Raw genomic sequence first — 18,139 nt, 5'->3', positions numbered from 1 at the left:
TCAGAAAATGTTGCTCATATACTGTAATTAGGCCTACAATATGTGCATCTGTACAGAATATACATAGATGTTTTTCTTGTCATTATTTCCTAGACAAAACAATATCATAACTATTTACATTAGCATTAACATTGCGTGAGGTATTACAAATTATCAAGAGATGACTTAAAATCAGAGATTATATGCAAATACAATGCCATATTATATAAGGGATTTCAGCATCATGGATTTTGGTGTCTACTGGGTGTCCTACTGATCTGCTGTGATACGGGGATGACTGTGTAGCTTTAAGTTGGTGTCCACACTGTGTCAGCATTGTCCCTTTCTCCCCCACATCTCAGTAGAACATGCTAAGTGTTAGAGATACTTGGAGAAATGAAGAAATCAGGAATGTGCCCGGAAGGGACCAAAAAGGCTTGTGAGAAAAAATAGCACCAGAGGAGCAAATTCAACTGTGGGACGTTTCCTTGGGCTGGGAGGTAGGGGTTCTGGTTGGTAACACCTCATCATCTCCCCATCCCTTGCCAAACACAGGAAGCAGGGGAAGAGGACTGGAGGGCAAGTTGAGGATGGTTTTTCTACACATAATTTTTAAAACCCTGATTCAAAATTCCTTAGTCAATAAGGAAATACTATTTCTTATGACAGGAAGTCCTAAATTAGATGGGCTCCAGGGTTGGCTAATTCGGCAGCTCAGTGGTGCCATGGAGGACCCAAGTCCTTTGCCTCTTGCTGAGCTGTTATCCTCAGCCTGTTGGCTTGGCGTCAGGTCACCTCACATCCAGGAATGCTGTTCGCATATTGAAGTGAACTCCTACTGGTAAGAGTCCTTTGGTAGCAAATGTCAGAAATCTAACCTAGACCAACTTAAGGAAAATAGTCCAAAGAGACTTCAAGCATATCTGGATCCAGGAGAGTTTCAGAACTCTCTTTCCTTCCATATTTCAGGATTATTTGATTCTGTTTGGCTTCACTTGTGACAGGCAGCAAGAAGGCAGCTGGCTGTGCCAAGCCTTCGTGCTGTGCATCTCACAGAGAAAGTGAGAGGGAGAGATTGATTTTGTCTTCTGATATCCATAAGAAGCATCAGAAAGGGACTCTGTTTAACTCACCGACTCCCTGGACTAATCACTGGAACCAATAATTACAGAGCCTCGATTGGCCAGTCCTGGATCTTCTGCACACCCCTGGAACCTGGAGGTCAGGACCACTTAAACCATAAGGACTGAGCTCAATTTGGGTGAGGAGGAATGTTTTCCCATAGGAAGACAAGCCAAGCAATAAAAAATGTGGCTCCCACAACCCAGATGGCTGTAAAATCCAAGGATAGCCGGGTTCCAATGCAAACTGATGCTAAATGGGTAACTTCCAAGAAACCAGAAGGAAAGAGCGAAGGAAGTGTGGCTTTTTAGAGGGCCCACTCTGTGCTTTCCAAAGGCAACAGTGCTAGAAAGTGGCAGAACCTGGAATTAGAGCTGACTTTTGGTTCTAAAGTCTATGCTGTTAACACTGGGGTGACACTGTGTGAGTGTGTATGTGTGTGTGTGTACTGGGGACTGAACCTAGGGGCAGTTAACCACTGAGCCACATCCCCAACCCTTTTTTATTTTTATTTTAAGAAAGGGTTTTGCTGGGCTGGGGTCCGTAGCTCGGTGGTAGAGTGCTTGCCTCACATGTGTGAGGCACTGGGTTCAGTCTTCAGCACCACATACAAATAAATAAATAAAGATACTGTGTCCATCTACCACTAAAATAAAATTTTTTTTTAAAAAAAAGGGTCTTGCTAAGTTCCTGAGGCTGACCTCAAACTTGCTTCCTACCTCAGCCTCCACAAGCCACTGGGATTATAGGTGCTACACACCCCATTTGGGGTGACTGATTGAAGACAGAGGCCAAGACAGAGAGAAGCAGTACTATTGTGACAGAGAAGTGCCGCAGAGGGCACTCAGACCATCCTGGAAGAACAAATCCGGGGAGCCTTTCCGGGGGATGTGATATTGTAACTGAAGCTTGAAGGACTGTTGGAATGTGTCAAAAAGAGTGAAGGAGAGAAGCAAGAAGGCAGTTGGTTGGGTAAGTAAGGAAACCGGGGTTTCAGCTTTGGAGTGTCACTGTTTCCATGGGACGGGGACTTCCTTGCCCTCCCTGGCTCTGCCTCCTCCCAGCTCTTTACCCCAGGCCACTGCATCACTACAACCCATTCGTTTTCCGGTTGGGGGTTTTCCAGAAGCATGTTCGTGGTAGAGGGACATGGCTGGGTTCTACCAGCCTACTCTTCATGTGACCATTAGCTAAACACTTTCCATTTTGGGAATGGAGTTGCCTTATTTATAAAATGATAATGAGTAAATCGACTGCAATGGTGGTTGCTCTGTGACTATGCAAAAATCCACTGATCTGTATGCTTCAAATGGGTGAATTGAGTGGTATGTGAATTGCATCTCAATAAAACTGTTTTTTAAAAAAATTGTAGTGGTTTAAATCATAAAGGAAGTGTGACCTAAGGGCTACAGGGCTGTTGCAATCCAGGCTTTGCTGCTCTGCAGCCATGTGACTTTGGGCACAGTTCTTTATCTCTCCAGACCTCGTGTTCTTCCTCATAAGAGGGTAAATACAGTTCTATTTTGCAAGGTGGATTAGATGGTTAAGGGGCAGGTGCAGTCTGAGGCTGGAATGCTCGATAACACTCTGGTTCTGTCACTGTCTCCACTTCCTCGTTTGTTAAATGGGGACGAGAGGACTACTTCATAAGGTTGTTGGTCCCTATAAAATATAGGTATATATAAAGTCTTTACAACTATGCTTGACACATAGTTCAATAAGTAGTAGTTAGTTTATTATGTCTATTTCATATCCTGGATCCTGTTTGGGCTCTCTGTGACAATGTGTAACTGCCTACCCTAAGCTAGTACTGAATTCCCACTTTCCAGGACTGAGTATTACCATACTTAAGCCCTATCCTCAAGGTGGTATGCAATTTGGGATGAGGGGTTCTGACAGCCCATGCTCTTCTTTTCTAAAACATGCCCTTTCCACAGAGGTGGACTCCAATGACATCCATCCATAACTAAATGAGAAGGGGTGGATCCCTCACCCAGGTTAGGCCAGTCAATTTCTCTCTCCAAGGCATGTAGAATGAGGACTTTGGGATGTGTTAGCAGGTGGTGCTGGAGCTGAGAGGTGACATATCTTTAGGTTGGGATAGTCTTTTGAGTCATATGAATACAGGTATCAAGAAGCCAGAGAAAGAATCACAAAACAGATTTATGGAGAGTAACAAGAAACCCTGTAGATTCTGAGGGAAAAGGTCAGAGAAGTTCTGTCTTGCATTCTTCTGGGTACATTTTCTATTGCTAAAACAAAATACTTGAGGCCGGGTACTTTATAAAGAAAAGAGGTTTAAGGCTGGGAATGTAGCTTAGTACTTGCCTAGCATGTGCAAATCCCTGAGTTTGACCTCCAATACTGAAGTATTCTGATTTGCAGATGCTAACACACAATGGGGTGGGGGAATAGAAGTTCATTGGATTAGACAAAGGGGAATGAAGGGAAGGGAGGGGGGATGAGAATAGGAAAGACTAGAATAAATCAGACATAACTTTCCTATGTTCTTATATGAATACACAGCCAGTGAAACTCCACATCAAGTACAATCAAAAGAATGGAAAGTTATAACTCCATGTATAAACAATATGTCAAAATACATTCTACTGTCATGTAAAACTAAAAAGAACAAATAAAAATTAAAAAAACAAAAACAAAAAACTAGGGCCTCACACATGCTTGGCAAGCACTCTACCACCAAGCTATATCCCCAGCCTGAGCTTACAGTTGGAGACTGAAAGTTCAGTAATGGATGGCCCCATCTGTTCGGCCTCTGGTGAGGGCTGCTCAGCTAAGTCACATCATGGTGGGCGCACACGGAAGAGGGAGAGAGCACATGACAGAAATGGGTCATGTATACGATCAATACTAATCACTACTCAAGAACACATGTGACTAATTTGGCTAATTCTAACTCAGAGAGATTCAGGGGCCAGACCTGTTCTGTTATAAAAATTCACTTTTTCTGGAACTACCTGGACACTGGTGGTGTCCCCAGTGAACTAATCACCTGTTACTAGACCTCCCCTCTTAAATGTTCCACCCACATCTCATACCACCACACTGGGGACCAATCCTCCAGTGCATGAGCCTTTGGGGGACATGCCCTATCCAAACCACAGCAGACCCAAATCGTTTCCATTCATTCAACAAGTTGATTGAGCGTCATCTGTCTGCCATGCCCAGGATATAGAGGCAAGCAAGGACAACTTCCTGTCCTCATGAAGCCTACCGTCTAGTGGGGAAAACAGGTAATAAACCAATAAATAAAAGCTAAAATGTCAGGGAATTATGTCCACTATAAATTTTTAAAAAGAGTGAGGAGATGGAGAGGGAAGTGAGTGAAAGGAGAGTCATCTGAGTCTGGCCGTTCAGGGATGAGCATTCTGGGGAGGAGATGGGAACTTGGGGATGAGAACCCCAGGACAGAAGAGCAGGGTGTAAAGGAGATTGGACATTCGCAGACCAGCAAACCACTGAAAATTTTTGTGCAGAGAAACAGCACAATCTCATTGCTTTTTTTTTTTTTTTTTTTTTTTAAGATCACTCTGGCTGCTGTGTGAAGCATGGAGGGTGGGAAAGGAAGGGAAGAAACAGAGAGAATGTTCCAGTAGCCCAGGTCTTCAGTGGTGGTGGCCAGGCTCAGGGTTGTAGAGGGAAAGGGAAGAGTGGGAGTCTGGATCTATTTTGACAGTTCTAGTTCCTGCTTCTGGTTCCTCAAGAGGCCTGTCTACATCTTGCCCCTGAGTTCATTCGATTTCCTCTTTTTACACTCCCTTCAAATTTCCTTCCTGCTTGGGCTGATATGTAAGAAGGATTCTGATAGTTGTCACTGAGTCATCCTGGCTAGATATGCTGGCTCTCCAGGCTGGTCTAATTCACAATCCAGGACAGGCCTCAGTTTTTAAGGTTGTTTTTTTATTTGGAGGTAGGTAACTGGGGATTGAACTCAGGGGCACTCAACTACTGAGCCACATCCCCAGCCCTATTTTGTATTTTATTTTATCTAGAGACAGGGTCTCACTGAGTTGCTTGGTGCCTCACTGTTGTTGAGGCTGGCTTTGAACTTGAGATCCTCCTCCCTCAGCCTCCCGAGCTGCTGGGATCACAGTCATTCAACATTGCGCCTGGTCAAGCCTCAGTTTTATTTTTCTAGAGTTAAAAAAAAATGTTTTCTCTTGTGTACGATATACCTAGCAATTAACAACCTCACAAGGGAATTTTTTTTTTTTTTTTTTTGCAGGGAACTTAGAAAGTAAGTAGTCAAGGAAGATTGACTTTATGATATGAGGAAAATGCTTATGATCAGTCATATGCCACCCCAGTGATGCCTGCCACACCAGATAAGAGGTGCTGACAACAGTATCGGATGCCCAAATGTATAGGCTATTATGTGCCAGGGCTGTCCTAAGAGCTTTGCGTATGTTAATGCATATGTTAATCCATTTAAGCATCAGGTCTCACTAAGTTCCTTGGGACCTTGCTAAGTTGCTGAGGCTGACTTTGAACCTGTGATCCTCCTGCCTCAGCCTCCTGAAGCACCAGGATTACAGGCATGCACCACCATGCCAGGTTGTTGTTACATAATGTCTAATCAACATTATGAAACTCCGCCTTGCCCAGCCCCATAACTGAGGATTCAGCCTTCAAACTCAAGAGTCTGACTCCAGGGCCTATACTTTTAACCATTTTGCTATCCTGTCTCACTAAGGGTTAAGAGAATAGATAAAGGGGTGGGATGCCCTTGAAGTAGAGTCCAACAGAACTATCATATACAGCTCAGGAGCTCAAGAGAGCCACTTCAGGCTGGAAAGACAAAGATTTGCAGGAACCAGAATCCCTTCCCTTATGCAGGATTGGCCAGCAGATGAGGGATGTCTTAATCCATTTCATGTTGCTATAACACAATACCTGAGACTGGGTACTCTAGACAGAAAAGAGGTTTCTTTGGCTCATGGTTTTGGTGGCTAGAAAACTGAAATAGCAGGGTGCTGGTGTCAGGCAAAGCCCCCTACTCTCAACTGCATCACAATATGGCAGAGAAATGAAGAAAGAAATAGCTGCATGCAGAAGGGACCGCGTGTGTGTGTGTGTGTGTGTGTGTGTGTGTGTGTTTTGGCTGAGAATAATCAAGCAAGAGTCAGGAATCCACAGTAATGTCCAGAATTCTGCCCTTCTGGTTGGTACCTTGACTTCCCCAACTATTTTCCTCCAGCCCCTACCCCTGCAGCTGTTCTTCCTTTAAAGGACATCCTGGACACTCCTTTACCCGTAAGTCTATGCCTTTATACTCCTAGATATATGCTCACACATGGCTTATGGTGGTGCTCATATTGGCACCACTGGGACAAAGTCAAATCTTCTAACACTATAATCCTGCCCCAGAAATAATTAACAAAAACCGAAAGTCAGAGGACTGGAAATATGGTCGACTGCCCTTCCTGACCCTGTACCTGTTAGCCAGTCACACATCACAGTCCACAGTGTCCAAAAAACAGGAAAAGCAGGAGGTAGGCCATTGCCCAGGACACCACCTCAACCTCCTCCTCTTCAGTTACAGTTCAGCTGCAAGTCCCTGGCCCTGCCCCTAACTTGGTCTTCTGTTTTCTGTTCAGCCTTTGAGTTTGTGGAGGATTTTGACTCAGACTCTGCTCTGGTTCCTCTTCCTCCTGCCAACTCAAGAGGACCACCCCATCCAAGTTCAGTGATTGGAACCTGTGTCTTGATTAGCAATCATTTGTTGGCAAGTAAGAGAAGTCAACTCTAGCTAGTAAAAGAGAAGACTGTATGCTGAGAACCCAGGGGTCACCCAGATCCCAAGGCAATAACTGTAGCCATATAACAGGATGTGGAAATGGGACCTTTCATGGCCTCTGTTTCTTTCTTTTTTTTCCCCAGTACTAGGGATTGAACCCAGTAGCACTTTACCACTGAGCTACATCCCTGGTCCTTTTTATTCTTTCTTTTGAGACAGGGTTTCCCTAAGTTGCTGAGGGTCTTGCTAATTGATGAGGCTGACCTTGAACTTACAATCCTCCTGCCTCAGCCTCTCAAGTTACAGGCGTGTGCCACTGCACCCCACTAACTCACTTAATCTTCAGAAGACCATTCAAGGTAAGATACGTGGTATTATCTCACTTGCAAATGGGGACATTGAGGTTTAGAAAGCCCATGACACTCTTTTGCTCAAGTTTCCATAACCAGAAAGCAGCTGAGCTGGAATTTAAACCTAAGAGGGGAACCTACATGTCTTCTGTTCTTTCTTCCATATTATGCTGCTTCTGCCCTGCAGCAAATTTAGCACCTCCTTTCCCCAGCCTCTCTTGATCTTGGCTTAATTCCTCCTCCTGCTCCCAAGACATGTTTTGGCAACAATGTTCTGGCAGATCTTTACAGGCTCACAAATCTGTTCCCTTAGAAGATCACCTCATCTCATTCTGCCCCCGCCTTGCGATAGAGAAACTGAGTCTTAACATCTTCAACCATTTTCTAGAGGAATTCAGATTTCTCTGAATTGTAAAGTCATGGTACAATGCACATTTGAGAGCTCTTAGAAATCAATCGAACATCTCATCCAGTGTTTATCTCCAGTTGTTAAATAGTCATCACTTCCACATTGCAGATCTACCAGCGTCAAAGTCAGGGGAACTGAATGAGATACATAGAAATGGATGTCTCAGAAAAGAGAAGCAGCAACAGTTGACAAGAACAACATCCTCAATTTTCAAGATATTTACAGAATGTGTGTATGTTTTTTCTTTCTAAGTTCCCTCTTCAAAGAAACTATTCCACCCCAAGGCCAATAAACTTATGGCACACCCTAGTCATCTTTTTTTGTTAAAGGGACAAAAATGAAGTCTGTTATGAAATCCCTTAGATGTTAGTAAAAACTAAAAATGATTATAATAGTCATGGCTGGCAACGATATAACAAAACCAGTTCTTACATAACTTGCTGTTGACATTGCAACTGATACAACCCTGTTAAAAGACATTTGGCAATGTATTTTAGGAGGCCATAATTCCTCCTCTGGAGTTTTATCTGAATGAAATTGTATTATACAGAAAACCAAGTAATGAAAACTTAGAAATGACTTATATCAGAGGTGTATTACTTTGATATATAGGTGCTTACTTTGGGGCAGGCCTCGCATTATAAGCTCAGCACAGGTGACCTCATTTAGTCCTCAACATGAGGTATGTACTATTTTACCTCTCGTACACCAAATGGGAAACTGAGGCCACAGGGAATGATGTAGTTTGCCCACGGTTCAACAGAGCTGGATCTGGTTTGAACTGAGCAGCTGGGTTCTGGGATCCCATGCTGCAATCCTGGGCTGCCTTTGCTCAACCTCTGATCGCCTTCAGTGACCAGCTGCTCCAAACCAGTTTTCTGTTCCCAGAACCTACCCCCAGCACCACGTTTTTATTTGATCTGATAATAGTCTCGTGAAGAGCTGTGAGGCAAGAGAGAAATTAAGTAGTCGAGGAATAATGAAGATGCCAAATTCCTTTTCTGCTACAGTGGCGCATGGCAGAGCCATTGCTCAAGCTTCTACAATGTGCTAGGTACCCTTCCAACTCCAAGTTGGGGATCATTTGTCTCTCTGATGTGGAAACTGATACTCAGGGAGGTCAACTCAAAATCACCCAGCGAGTAAGTGGTCACAGTCTCCTAGCCTAGCCCAGACTGTCTCTTTCTAGAGCCCAAGTTCCTTCTCCAGGCTGTCTCTTTGACCAAGACCCAAAGTAACCAAAGTTAACTTGGGCATGGAGAACATTGGGGTGGCGAAGGTGGGAGGTTGTTGGCTACTGGGTCTAGGAGGTACTGGCCCAGCTCCAGAGGCAAGTACTGGACGGGAAGTCCCAGGTCGGATCCAAGGAGCAGAGAACTTGGTGTGGTCTCAACTGATTCAGCCAGGAGAGGAAGGCATTATGCAAAGTCTACAGCTATGTTCAGAATCAGGTGAAGAAATAAATAGGTAAACTGAAGAAGAATCCCAGTGAAGGACCAAGCCAGGGCTGGAGATGTGTCTCAATGGTACAGTGTTTGCCTAGCATGGGCAAGGAGACCCTGGATTTGATCCTTGGCACCACAAGTAAAACAAAACCATGACAGAAAAAATGGGGTTGGCGGAGGGGAACCAGGATGACATGGCAGGAAAGGACTAAACGCTATGATCTGTGGGTCTCCAGGAGCACCCTCCAACCACTTTGGGACCTTTCCTTTATACCCACAACTGCTTTTCTCACAGAAGAAAAGGGGCAAGGTCTAGGACGATGACAACATCTGATTCAGCTCTGGAGAAGCGCCCTCCTATTTGTCAGCCCAGGGGCAAAGGGATTCAGGAGATACCCTGGGTCTGGAACCACCCACCCCACTTGACCATGCTTCATGCCCTTGCTGGTCCAAGGGATCCATGAGTTGACAAGAAGGGCCCCCAAGGGAGGAGCTGGAAAAGCTGAGGAAGCTGGTCCAGTGTAGGAAAATGTCTTCCCGGTGGACTTCTTCTCCACCCTGATTTATTATCACAGGAAACAAGAAACTCTGTCCGTAACTCCAGGCCTCTTTCCCTGTGTCCTCTCAAGGTCGTGGCACAACTTTTCCCCTTCTCATAGAGTTCCCAGAGGACCAGGAAAGGGATGCTGCTGGCAGGGGACCTCGGAGGAAAACTGGGTACAGGTCTCTGTTTTCCTACAAGGGCTGTTGTACCCTGAGTTGCTTCCCCAGCAGTAAGAAAATCTAGAGTGTATCAGAGATGAAGGCTTCCTGGGGGAAGCCCCCTCAGGATCAATGACTCACTCCCTGGAATGTAGAATGAGGTGTCAAGGTGTGTATTCTAAGAAACCTGTCAGAACAGATCAGACTCACCTTTGAAAGAGGCCAAACCGAGCTGTAGGCAAGACCACCCACACCAGAAGCACCATCTCTCCGCCTTGCTTCCAGCCTGGCCAAGGTGGGTGAAGATAAAGTCTAGACAAGGCAGCGTAGGAAGAACGGGGAGCCCCTGCAGTGTGCCCAAAGTCTGATACATCTCATTGAATGCTCGCTACCTCCTAAGAACTCGAGATTAACTTTCACCATTTCACAAATGAAGGAAGATATTAATTCAGACGTTCCATATTGGTATCAACAATTCACTGAAGTGAACTATTCCCCAAAAAAGTAACTTGGGGAGAGAAGGGGAATTAATTTTAAAGATCAAAGGGCATGGCTTAGACACTTTGGTAACAATAGATATTTACTTCATACTCACCGTGTGTAAGGTATTGTTCCACACACTTTTGTTTAATTCTTAGGGCAACCCCATGAAGTAGATAATAATATCATTTCCATTTTACAGAGAACCAGGACACAGAGAAGTTATATGACTCACCCAAGGTCACACAGCTAGGAAGTGGCAAGGCCAGCATCTAAACCAAGGTAGTCTGGGTGCAGAGAAGGTGCCCTTAACCATTATACCAAGGGTTACATCTAGCTGTGTGAAAGGTAGCTAGGCCTCAGGATAAGCTAGGGTGAAGGTGATTTTCTCTCCTGCTGCATATCAGTTCTCTGGTGGAAATGGCCATTACTTATTTCTGAGTTACTATTGCCTCCATTCAAAATGCCCATCAGACCGGAACTGGAATTCCAAAATCCTGGGCAAGGGACCCTGACTGACCCATTTGGGTCAGACTCGACCCATTTGGGTCAGACTCCTGCCCCAGGTCCAATCAGCCAGGATAGGGATTGAGGATGGGGACAGAGTCACATTGCAACAGAAGCCCCAACACAGTAAACGTGTAGAGATGTGAGAGGCAATTGCCAGAAAGAAGGGGAGATTGCACTCAAGAGCCACCACAAAAGATTTCCCCCCAGGAAACTGAGTCTCAGGAAGGCAGAACAATTTGCTCAAGATGGTCCAATAGTAAGTAGATGAGGAAGCCCGGATTCTTCCCGGGTTGTTTCCCCCAATCCTAATTCCTTTGCTCCACAGCACCCAGTCTCCCTACAAAAAGTGAGAAAACTTTGTTAGATGAATAAGGTAAGATCATAACCCAACTTTCATTCAACCGATATCTACCAAGCACCTGTTATATAGCAGACACTGATCTGGGCACTGGAATTACATGATGAACAAAACAGATAAATACCCTTTTCTCATAGAGCTGACTTTTTACTTAATTCCTTGAGTGAGGACAGAGGTCCATCCCAGAAATAAACTTTTGCCAGGGCCCCAGATGATTGACACATGGAAGAAATGTGGATTTTTTTTTTTTTTTTTTTTTTTTTTTTTTTTTTGCGGTGCTGGGGATTGAACCCAGGGCCTAGTGCTTGCAAGGCAAGCATTCTACCAACTGAGCTATCTCCCCAGCCCTAGAAACATGGATTTTAAAGTCTGCCACAGATACTGGCTCCTTTTATTTGCATGAATTGTCCTTCTGTGTATTGCAAAAATGGCACCAATTCTCACCTTCCTCCACAGCCACACCTTTGTCACAAAATTTGGCTGTGCTCCATCATTCTGATGTTGGGCTTAACTGTGTGACCTGATTTGACCAATAGGTATTAGCAAATGCCATGTGCTACAGTTTGGCTGTTACAGTTCCCCAAAAGTCTATGTATTGAAAGTTTGGTCTCCAGGGTGGTGCTTTTGGGAAGTGGTGGAAACTTTAGTAAGTGGGATCTAGTGGGAAGCCCTCGGGTCATTGGGGGAGTGCCCTTGAAGGGGCTTTTGTTACCCTGATCTCTTCTTCTTCATTCTCTGCTTCTTGGCTCACAAGGTTAGTGATTTGCTCTATCATGTGCACCTGCCATGATGTGCTGCCCTTTCCATGGTCCCAAAACAATAGAGCCACCTGATCTTGGGTGGGAACTTCCAGAACCATGACCCAAAATAAACTTTCTCTTTCTCCCCCAACTCCCTCTAGGGATTGAACCCGTGACTTCACACCTGCCAGGCAAGTGCCCTACCACCATGCCACATCCCCAGCCCAACCTTTTCTCTTTATAAGTTAATTACCTCAGATATTTTGTTGTAGTGACAGAAAGATGTCTAATACACTACAGACTTAAACGCAGTGTTTAAAAAACACTGTGATGGGTTTGCTCTCTCTTGTGCCTCTACCATACTCCTGGGATCATATCAGATAATTCTACTGGAGAAACAGAGTTGAGATACCAGCCAAAGTCAAACCAGATCAACCAATAGCCAGTCAACCTCTAAACATATGAGCAAGTCCAATCCAGAACAGCAGAGTTGCCTATTTGGCCATCATATGTATGAGCAATACATGTTTATTGTTCTATGCTTCCAAGCACGTGATTATTTGCTATGTACCATTATTGTGGAGATAAATAACTGGAATAACAACCCCCCCAACAGTATTTTAATCAAGTAACTCAAGATGACCCATTTCACTAAAGAAGTCATTTTCTTCTTCCTGCCAAACAGTACTGGCTCATGATGAAGGTTGATTCCATCAGACACCCTGTGCTGAGAATTTGAATTTTGAGACACGGCAGCCCAGATAGGAGATCCTGTTGGATATCGCTCCTCATGGTGGTAGTGGCAGCTCTGTGTAGAACATATACGTACAACTTGGTGCTACGCCTTCCAGCTCTTCTTTGGTTCCTCTCTGCTCCACTTTCTTCTCCAGCTACTCATGAATTCCTTGATTCCCACCTCCATACTTTCAGTAAACTCTCTTTTGCTGAAAATAGGAAGAGATGATGTCTGTTGCTTGTACCCAAGTACCCTATCTACTCGTCAAGTGTCAGATCTGCTGCCTGCCTGTTGCCTACCAGCTGCCTACCGGTTGCACACCAGCTGCACTGTCCAGAGACTCGATGGGGAGACGAACTCCCAAGAAGTTCTTTGGCCCTGATACCACCCAAGAACCACAGGACAATAGTGTCTGAGTGTCAGCTCCCATTCCACCCAGAAAGAAGGGCAGATATCTTTTCTTGCTGCTTCTAGGTAGCAAGAGTCTCGCCAGGTAGTCCGTGCTGGGTTCACAGGATGCTCCCAAATGGGGCATTTGACTCTGACTCTTGAGAGACAGTCTCAAAGACACTGAGACTGCTGGAATAGTCTCAGTAGGAATAGTGGCAGTGACAATGCTAGTGGCATTGTCCCCTCCAGCTTACTCCTGGAACACAGACTTGGTTAGCTGCCCAACCTCGTGCTTTCTGAGCCTAGTTCCCTATTTCCCTTTCAATCCTAGGGTTCATTAGTTATCCCTTCATAAGTTCAATCACAGAATCAGTTTCAGTCATGTGTTTCCCAAAATGACTGGAATATTAAGAATGGCATCCATTTGAAAGAGAAGGAAACCATATCAGGTTGTAATTTATTTACTAGTCCAAACCTCTGCTGAACTAGATTTTCGACTCTTTGAGGGCAGAAGCTGTATGATTTATCTCTATGTTGCCATCTCCCAGGACAGTCTAGCAGTGAGAAGGAATACTTCATGTTTTGGAAGAAAGGGCGGGAAGCAGGGAAGAAGAGAAAAGAGCAAGAGAGTGGGTGAGGAAGGAAAGAAAGAGAAAGATGTAAATGGAAGAGAAGCAAAAAAAGAACTCCCCCCCATCCCTCTGAGAGCAGGCAAACCATCAATCTCTTCAGATTCATTTCCAAAAGCTTGAGGATGCAGATGAGGTTTCTAGAGCTGCACACCCAGGAAGGGCAGAGTCTCAGATCTTCTCCCATCTCAGAGGACAGCAGAGTGAAAAGATGAAAGAGCAAGTTTTGGGGTCACATCCCCTCTGCTCGTTGTGTGAACTTGGGACAAGCCTCATTGTCTGATCTGAAAATGATCATGTGACCAAGATTTGGGGGATTTAGTGGTGAACGGATATAGGACAAGCCCTTATTCCCCTGTAGCTTACAGATTCATAGAGGTTGTGTTGAAAAGAACGGGTATTAATCAGATAAACACAAATAGATGGAAAATTAGACTTGTGTTAGTTCTACTTAGGTGAAATATACAATGTTTAATGTCTGTAATAAAACCTCATGACAGGGTACAGTAGGGGGATTTGATCTAGTCTGGGCAGTTGAAGAAGGATCCATGAAATAACCATCTGGAACATAAGAGAAGCGTTGGAAGTAATCTGACAATGTATAAGCAGGAGGCACAGAATACACAATGGCTAACTGGTGAGACAGAACAGCAAGTTTGAGGGAAAGAAAGAAGGTAGAATGTCCCAGAACACAATGAAAGGCAAGTGTGGAGACATGGGAGCTGATCTTTCAGAGCTTTAGGAAAGAGTTTTGATTTCTTTCCAAAAAGAGGAGGGAAGCCAGAGAAGCATTCCCAGTGGGTGAGTTACATGGTCAGATTGATAGCAAATTACTAATTCCTTGGGTGCCTCCCATGTAAAGGTGATATATACATGTTTATAAGCTTGTTTCTTTTTCTCTTGTTAGTCTGCCTTTTGTTATAAGGCTCTGTCCTAGCTAAAAACTAGGAAGAGTAGAGAGAAAATTCTTTTTTCTCCCCTTCAACTTCCATCTCATTGGCCAGAACTTAGTCACAGGGCATTAGCTACAAGCAAATGTCATCTTCTGACCTGGTGCATGGCTACTCCTAAAATAGGAGTTCTTCTGTAATTTAGGAAGAGAGAGAGAATAAATATAATCACTATAGATCATTGTTCATGTTTGATGATAAACATAATGGTTTTTGACAGATTACAAAATGACTTTCTCTCCACTACCTCCCCAGAACCTGGTGCAGTAGTGATCACTATCTGCATTTTTACAGTTGGGGAAACTGAGAGACGGGCAGATTTTACCTAAGTCAAAACAACTAGTGATGACAGAACTAGGAGACAAATTTGGACCTAAATCCAAAACCCAGCTTCTTCCCCTTTTCCCTCTTGCTTTCCTGAACTAATTTTGACTTCTGCTATCGTTAAAGGTCATTCGTGGTAAAATACTCCTAATATTAAGAACCATTACCAGCCCGGAGCAGTGGTGCATGACCCTAATCCCAGTGGCTCAGGAAACTGAGGCAGGAGGATCTTGAGTTCAAAGCCAGCCTTAGCAAAAGCGAGACACTAAGCAACTCAGTCAGACCCTGTCTCTAAATAAAATACAAAATAGGGCTGGGGATGTGGCTCAGTGATTGAGTGCCCCTGAGTTAAATCCATAGTATTGCCCCTCCCCCCAAAAAAAGAGCCATTATTAGGTCATATGATCAAGTATAAACAATGAAACAATGGACCGCAAAGACCATCAATCATCTGTTTCCTTTCTAGTCCTCCCCTTCCTCTCCCCCCACAACCCTTCCAGGCACCCCTATGCCCACAGTGTACACAATAAGTGTATGTGAAGTTACTTCTGGGACACTGCCTCTCTGACCAGCCCCAGACAGGTGCCAACTTTGGAGATGGGGAAAGGGGATGAACAATGACCTGAAGAGAGGCAGGCTCCCCATCATTCAAGAGCAACCAATGCCCCCATCCTGTGTCAAATTATCCCTCTTCCCCAGAGAGGGATGAGAAGGGAATTAACATTTATTGTATATACTTCCCAAATGAAAAAAAAACTGAGGCCCGGATGTGAAGTGATTTGCCCAGGATCACTCAGTCAGCATGTGACACAGCTAAAATTCAAACCATAGTATCCCTGATTTTTTTTTACTTGTCCCTACAGTATGTGGGAGGTCACTAAACTTTGGTGGAATGATAGAACACTCATGCCTTTTTCACAGGCCACCTTGCCTCAGACAGCCACATGCACCAAAAACACCTCTCGTGCATAGGATTTTATTGACTGATCTCTCAAACATGGTGACCGATGTTGTCTACCACCTTGAACCTGAGAACTACTATGAGAAAGGCTTGTCCGGAGGACTGAATTTCTCTCTGCTCAAACTGCTCCTCTCTGTCCTGTCCTCCCCTTTTTATTAAGTTTTTTTTTTTTTTTAATTGTGGTAACATTAAATTTATCATTTTAGCCATTTTCGAGTGCACGTTCCAGTGCACTAAGTGGGGTCACGTGGTTGTGTGCTGGTCACCATGGTCCATCTCCAGAGCCTTTCCATTTTACCAAACTGAAACTCTGCACCCATTAAACACCAGCCCTCCATTCTCTCCTTTCCCCAGCCCTTGGCATCCCCCATTCTACTTTCTGCCTCTGTGAGATTGACCACTCTGTGTACCTCATAGAAGTGGGATCATATCACCTCATCTTTTCACACCTGGTTTATGTTACTTAGCATAATGTCCTCAAGGTTCATTCGTGTTTGCAGCATATCAGAATTTCCTTCCCTTTTAAGGCTGAATACAACATATTCCTTTATGTGTCTGTGACACATTTTGTTTATCCATTCATCCCTCAATGGACTCTGGATTGCTTGCACCTTTTGGCTTTGTGAATAATGTTACTATTGATGTTGCCTCAGCCTCCAAGTGGCTGGGATTACAGACGTGCACCATGGCATCCACCAATGTGCAAATATTGGCTCAAGTCCCTACTTTCAATTATTTTGGATAAACACCCACAAATGGAATTACTAGTTTTTTGTTTGTTTGTTTGTTTGTTTGTTTGTTTTTTGCCGTGTTGGGGATTGAACCCAGGGCCTTGTACTTCCAAGGCAAGCACTCTACCAACTGAGCTATCTCCCCAGCCCCCATGCTTACTTTTTTGAGGAACCACTATGCTGTTTTCCACAGCAGCTGCACCAGTTCCCACTCCCATCTGCAGTGCACCGGAGTTCCAGTTTTTCCACGTCCTCACCAGCACTTATTATTTTCTGTCTTTATCTAGTTGACATTTTGATTTGCTTTCCCACAATAATTGGTGATATCGAACATCTTTTCATGTGGCTTTTGGCCATTCATATGCCTTTTGTGGAGAAATATATATTCGAATCCTTTATCTGTTTTTAAATCAAGTTGGTTTTTGTTTGGTTTTTTGGTTTTGTTTTGTGTTTTTAGTAAGTCATATGAGTTTTCCACATATTCTGGACATCAATCCCTTATCAGATAAATGATATGCAAATATTTTCTCCCGTTCTATGGGTTGCCTTTTCACTCTTGATACTGTTCTCTGATGCCCTGTTCTCCCTTTCAAGAAACATTTACCCAGACATGGTGGCAGACACCTGTAATCCAGTGACTTAGGAGGCTGACGCAGGAGGATCACAAGTTCAAGGCCAGCCTTAGCAACTTTGCAAGACTGGGCGTTAAAGGAAGTTCAGTGGTAAAGTGCCCTTAGAATCAATCCCCAGCACCAAAAAAAAAAAAAAAAAAAAAAGGAACTAATTCATCTTTTCCACTTAAAGATTGCAGTCCCCTTACTCATACATGTGGCAATTTGACTTCTTAAAACACCCTCTGAATGTATTGTAGAATGACCTGGGGTGTCAAATAAGAGAAAAGCCTGACTAGCCACACTCTGTTCCTTTCTACAAAAAATACAGGGTTACACAATGTTCACTTGCAAAAGTGGGCAGGGGATGCACACACACACTCATGTCCACACATATAAAAAAAGAAACAAAAGAAAACACAAATCTTTTCCAAGCTGTTTTAAGTATTTAAATATCTGAGCCAAAACGAGTGACATTAGAAGTTATTGTATAATTGTTGGTCATTTTGCAAGTAGGGACTGAGATGTCCCATTACCTATTTTGGCATTGCTGGCCTATAAACTTTCTAAACCTTTAAAGTGTTTGAGTTTTTAATTGGGATGTATGTTCAGTAGTTTATTTTGATAAGTTATGTGAGATCTAAGTAACTTGTAATATAGGAGACTATTCTTCCTCTTAAGGATCATTTTCCAGAATATTTTTGTAAATATCTAAGTTTGTGAAACAACTAGGACATAATACAGTAAGGTTTCATTACAAAATTTAAATGCCCTCTAGAGAGTATTATTGAATAAGTAGTCAGTACAGAACCACACTGAGTTACAGCTGCCAGCCCTTCTCACTCCTGAGTAATTTGCCTTATATACCAACCCTTCCATTTCTGAGGTTCAAATTAGTACCCCAGAAATCCAGAATGTATTATTTGTCATATTTTATTTTTTATTATAGATTGG

The sequence above is a fragment of the Sciurus carolinensis genome, chromosome 1 (assembly GCF_902686445.1).
Source record: "Sciurus carolinensis chromosome 1, mSciCar1.2, whole genome shotgun sequence".
Lineage (NCBI taxonomy): Eukaryota > Metazoa > Chordata > Mammalia > Rodentia > Sciuridae > Sciurus > Sciurus carolinensis.
The sequence above is the reverse complement of the archived record's forward strand: the minus strand, read 5'-3'. Positions refer to the sequence as shown.